This window comes from Triticum aestivum, chromosome 2D (assembly GCF_018294505.1).
Source record: "Triticum aestivum cultivar Chinese Spring chromosome 2D, IWGSC CS RefSeq v2.1, whole genome shotgun sequence".
Classification (NCBI taxonomy): Eukaryota; Viridiplantae; Streptophyta; class Magnoliopsida; order Poales; family Poaceae; genus Triticum; species Triticum aestivum.
In genome coordinates this window covers 604,370,337-604,376,170 of record NC_057799.1, presented here as the reverse complement: position 1 = coordinate 604,376,170, position 5,834 = coordinate 604,370,337, and the positions used below count along the sequence as shown (strand labels likewise).

General features: G+C 43.1%; 1 pseudogene; it reads right to left on the bottom strand.

Moving 5' to 3' along the window:
• Nucleotides 1-4,167: 4,167 nt before the first annotated feature.
• On the bottom strand, nt 4,168-5,612 carry LOC123050336 (BTB/POZ and MATH domain-containing protein 2-like; annotated as a pseudogene).
• Between the last annotated feature and the right edge of the window lie 222 nt (nt 5,613-5,834).

The window sequence follows — 5,834 nt, the reverse complement described above, 5'->3', positions numbered from 1 at the left end:
GGCACGCGGGGCGATGGCGATGCGGATGTGGCGGTCCTCAGGCGCGGCGCGCCGGATGGAGGCGGCGGGCTTGGTGCGCCCGATCCTGATTTGGATCTGGGAGGGAGGCAGAGGGAGTAGTGGGACGTGGGGGAGTGGGGATCGGGTGGGGGTTAGGGTTAGTGGGGGAGGCCGGGGATGGGCCGGCCGGCTGGGCTAAAGCCCAGTTGGGCCAGGGGGTTTACCTTTTGTTTTTATTTAACCTGTTGTTTTGATTTTACTTTTTATTTATTCTTTCTTTTTTCTATTTTATTTTAGTTACATTTTATTTTAGTTTTAGTAAAATATACACTTAGCATCTAAATTAGTATTTCAAACTAGTCCATAGTCACAAAAAGTCTATTCCTCAAATAACTTAGTTTGACATTTTATTAATTATAAAAGGTATTAAGATATTTGTTTTTGCTACTATTTTAATCATTTTAGAGTATTTAAGAATTTTATAAAAGTGTAGTTTCTTCACCAACATTTAGTATGGATTAATTGGCACAAACCGAACATATTAGTTTTAATGTTTCAAAACTTTCATTGTTTGCCTTCATTTTAAATTTTAAATTCGAACTAGGTTTCGAACTAACGCGAGTTTATCCACAGTAACCGAGGTGGCGTGGCATCATTAGCGGGGAATTACTATAGCTTAATTATCCGGGCGTCACAAGGGGAAGTTCAGAGAAAAAAATTATGATTTTCTTGTAGTTTATGAATACTTCACCAGGAGTGTTGACGGGCGGTCGCTTGTGTACCAAAGCATGCATCAACCAATGGTTTTAAGGAAGATTGACAGATCCAATATGTTGAGAGCTAATTAGAAATTGGATAATGGCATTACATAAGCCCCTCTCCCTGTGTATTCCTCACCCTATCATCGTGGCAGCCTCGTCTCAAGAACGAGATCCAAGGATGGGCAAAGGGTAAGTTTACAGAGAGAGAAAACAAAATCTTGTAGTTTAGCAATACTTCACCATGAGTTTTGACGAACCGTCACTTGTGAGCAGTATCGCTTTGAATCTAAAAACACAAAATTTCCCTTTTAAGAACAGGATCTTGAACAGAACTACTACTTCATAAAAAGACGAATGCACAATTATTCACTTACTAATGTACACTGTTGGTTTCCTTGCACATGGCTCAGCTGGTTTTGGTTTCGGGTGTATAGAAAGGGAAACTAATAGTGCAGTCAGTTATCTTATACGAACTGATTAGGGTTTAGGGTTTCAATCAGTATGTGCATAGAAACCGGCTGAGATAATACTTCATATCCGGTTTCTATTTCGAGGGCCGACAACATCATTATATTTATGTCAGCCGGTTCTACTTCTATGCCAGATATGTTAGGTCTGCCACCTCCATAGACCATATTCGTTTGTATATATCATGCAAGATCATTACATTTTACACAAACATGAGCACCTCCAGCCCTTACCGCTTCCTTGAACGTCGGTGGCTTCTCGGGGTCTCCGTTAGAGACCAGCGCTCAGCATGCACCCACCTCCTACCCCTGCATCGTCGCTCACTCCACACCCAGTCGTCGCCGCCATCTCCCCTGCGGGTTCCTCTCCCAACCGCTGTGATAGAGGAAAGCGACGGTTAGGACTGGGAGGAGCTGCTCTGCTAGAAAAAATTAAGGTGTTTGGACAAGGGCAAAATGATCGTTCCCGTTACAAGGGTTCTTCAGTTCACATAAACACTCAGAAATAAGAAAAAGTATAGGATCGAGATGCCATGCCTTACTGAATTTTAGAGGATGAATCTTGAATAGAAGGTGTTTCATTGATGTACTACAAGAAAAAACACAAGAATATTCCTAAAATATTAGGTGCATGGCGTGTAGTTGTCACAGAAACAAAAGTTTGGAAAAATCCTCTGAAATTTGCAAAGTTAACCAAACAAAAGTATGGAAAGAATTCTATAGCTTCCAATCCTAGAAACTAAACAATCTCTATAGAAATATTATGAAATTCTTTTGAACCAAAAGGCCTTATAACAAGACAAACATGTTATTTCTGAAAAAGGTATAAGCAAAGTGCACAATTTGGCTAAATCAAACTAATGTGTATGCTCTAGGCAAGGATCAAGTCCCAGCCAAGTCCGTGTGCCAGAACACACATCTGCACAGCTTTCAAGCAGCAGAGCAAACTTTTTGGCGTCATATTTCTTACTACAACACACAGTTGTACAACTGATAGATCCAGATAACCTCCTAGGAAGCACTACAATCTTATCGAACTTTGAACAAGACTGCATACTAACTGAGTTGGTCAACGATGATTTTTAGCTGGATATGTAGAAGTATCAGGTGGCCACGAAATACTGAGAGGCACCAATGTTGAACCGAACAACCCAGGAAAATGAAGTGGCAATACGAGGGAAACTAGTATACCCCTTCAAGACCCAGAGAGCTTTACTAGATTGAACAAACCAGACTATTACTGCATGGATCACATAAAAACAATTCAAACAAAATAGTATCAGTGCATCAGATTTTGCAATGCCCACTGCATAGAAGAAACACGCACAAAAAGATACAGAGATCAGCCACATTTGGGACTGAATATTCCTAGAAAACTGGTCAAGCAGTGGCCTGTTGTTTTATTGTATAGAAATGATGGACAAAATAAATTTTCGTAGAAACTAACCGAAATCACTCATATGAAGCTATAGCGAACACATCACCTCACTTCCTTTCTCGTTAGCTGCTAGATTCTGTCGGCAGAGCGAGTTCCGTGTGCCGGTGCCATCGTCGCCTTGCCATGGCAACTCCAGTTTCGGCTGGGCTAGGAGCCAAGATAAACGCCGAGGGGCGCACCACGCAAGGACCCGTGTTATGCTTTGTTCGGTTGGTGGGCATCTAATCCGCTAGAGGATTCAATCCACCCAGGGGTTGGGAGATCCCCACTCCCTCGCCCATTCAATTCTTGATTCCCCTCAATGAACTCCCTCAGTTTTTATACGGTTAACCCATCCCTCAGTTCATTTTCTAACTGAAAATTTCTGAATCAAAGACATACTACTGAGCTACCAAGGTCCATGTCAAGAAACAATTTGTAACTAACTCTAATCAAAGTCTAGCAGTTGGCATTCAAATGTAAGTTTTTCATACAGGTGAAAAAGATTATCTCGAAAGCGATAGCTAAGAACTCAAGGTTTTATTATCCTTCACATAAGCAAAAAAGTAAAGCAGATAAAAAAAAGGCAACTAGTGAGCTACAATAGATTCATACACACAGATATTTATATCGGACGAGCCAACAATAAAATGGAAACATACATATTACAGAACCAACTTCCTCCAAAAGATCTCTAAATAATTTTTGCCCATGAGGAGAAACTTTGTCAACACCAAAACTTTCCCCATTTGCATCAAATTACGGAACCATAATGAGGCACATATCGTTAACTTAGAATAGTATGCTTTTAGGCCAACATCCTACCTCAAAAACACAAATGAGACATGCAACTTGATTTGCCTCAGAAAGCTGCATCACTGACATTAGCGTCTTGCACTGCCAGTTTCAATTAATCCACTGATCTGATTCACTCAATAAATTCAATTCAGAAATGGATTCACTGATCATATCTCTTCCCATAATACCTTATATGATAAAAATTCATGAGGGCTTGTTCGGTTGAGGTGGAATTGAAGGGGGTTGAGGTGGAATTAATCCCCTACAAGCCAAAATCCGTGCAAATCCTCCCCCCCCTCCCCCCCCAATCCACTTGTGGATGAGATTAACCGAACAAAGCCTGAACGGGAAGCGATTGCATATAAGTTACCTGTACAGATTTCATGTACAGTGCCTTTCAATGTGGAACATAAATTTGACTGTTAATTCCATCTTTGTTGGCTCAGCCAACCATGTCACAGAACCATTTGTAACTGTCTCTAACTAAAATCTAGCAGTCGGCATTCTAATAATCTAATGTATGTTTTTCATACAGGTCAAACAGATCATCTCAAAACTGACAGCAAAAAAGTTAAGTTGTGTTATCAGTTCCATTTTGAATGAAATAAAATTGGGAACTCTGCTCCTTGAGTCGAAAAAAAACTCAAAGCTTTATCATTCTTCACATAAGCCAGACATTAAAGTAAGCGATAAAAAAGGAAACCAGTGAGCTACCATGGATTCATACGTACTTATATCAGACCAGCCAACCAATACATTGGAGACATAGTACACTTTATAGAACCAACTCACTCCCTCCAAAAGATGTCTGAAAACTAAAAGACACGGCACCCTCATCTCAGGAAAGTAACTAGATAGTACCTAACCAGGATAGACATGCGAAATTACCAAGACATAATTTCCTTCTCCAACCCAACATAAGGCATTCGCCTCGAAAGATCTATCAGAACTGAAGGATAAGCAGTAGCTCATACCAAGTTGGCGTACTAAATTTTGCGGGACTTGACACTTCTCTCAAACATCTCTGCAAAGAGACCAGGAAAAGATCTTTTGAGGTGCAGATACCCTTGGCTTGCGATCACATCATCCATTCTATTCGAAGAGAGCATAAATTCAATGCAAGCATCTTTGAGGTTGCTGCAATGATGCTGGTCAGCTAGAGCTAAGATGGTTGCCACGGTCTCAACGTCAAGACACTCGCATAGCATCCCTTCACATATCCTCTTCATCCTTGCCATCGCGTACTTATCTGCAGCCACGAGTAAGTGCTTAACCATTTCTCGTTTGTCATCATCATCAAGATCGTCCATGGAAGGCATTGTGTCCGTGTAGATGAAGTGAAGAAATGCCTTGAAAACAGCAGGCTGCATTTCGTCAATAGTTATGTCTTGCGCCCCTTTGTCCGCCATAGGCCCGTAGAATTCCGCGTCGAAGACCGCCGATCGCATGGCAAGCAAATTCTTATGAGCTGGGAAAACCTCCCCTTGCACCTTGAACGTCACGTCCGCTCCTTTCTTCCCCTCTAGCAATGTTGCAAGATTATCCAAAAGGTCGGAGGGCGGCACAGGGACCTCAATTGTTCCCTTGGTGACACTGACCTCGCACTCGATCACCAGACAATCGTTCCGCAGGAAGAACGACTCGTTTTCAACAGTGGTCTTAAAGAACTTTGGTATGCCCCAAAATGACTTTTGACTGTTAAACGGTAGTGGCTCTTTGCCGTAGTGCAGCAATCGACTCCCCCCTAACCGGCTCCACAAGCATCCAGTCGTAGTGCACCGTCGCCTCTGCGTTCTTGGTCAGGAGCTCGAGGAAGACAGAAACGTAACCTTCATAGTCCTCGTTTTTTCCGTCCGGGTAGTACTGGATGCACCAGTCGTAGCCGCCGATGGAGAACACCGGGGAACGGAGGTATTTGCCTCTACCGAGGCCCTTGTGCAGGCTGTAGCCGGCGATCTCGAACGCGACGGTGGCCTGCGCCGTCTCTGTGCACCTCGACGGCACCCTCGATATTGAACTCTGCGATGCTGCCATTGTGGGGGTTGGGAGGAGAACGGGCGTCGGCGCGGTTGGAACTCTCGATTGAGGCTGGCGGCGATTGAGGAGGCGGTATTGCCTCCGATGGGGAAGTGGGGAGCGGCGGCGCGGCGGCGGGACAAGAACCTGAGCGGCCAGATAGGGGGAGGTTGACGAGGGTTTGGACAACGGGGAATTACTATAGATGACCCGTTGGGCCTACCGCGCAAGTCAAATTCAGCCCAAATGTGAAGGGTAGCTACTAGTGTATGAAATTGTATTCTCCTAAAAAAAAGTGTATGAAATTGTATGTGAAAGTTTTTTTATAGGGAAGACCATCATGGACTATATTAATCACAAAACAGAGTTACATCG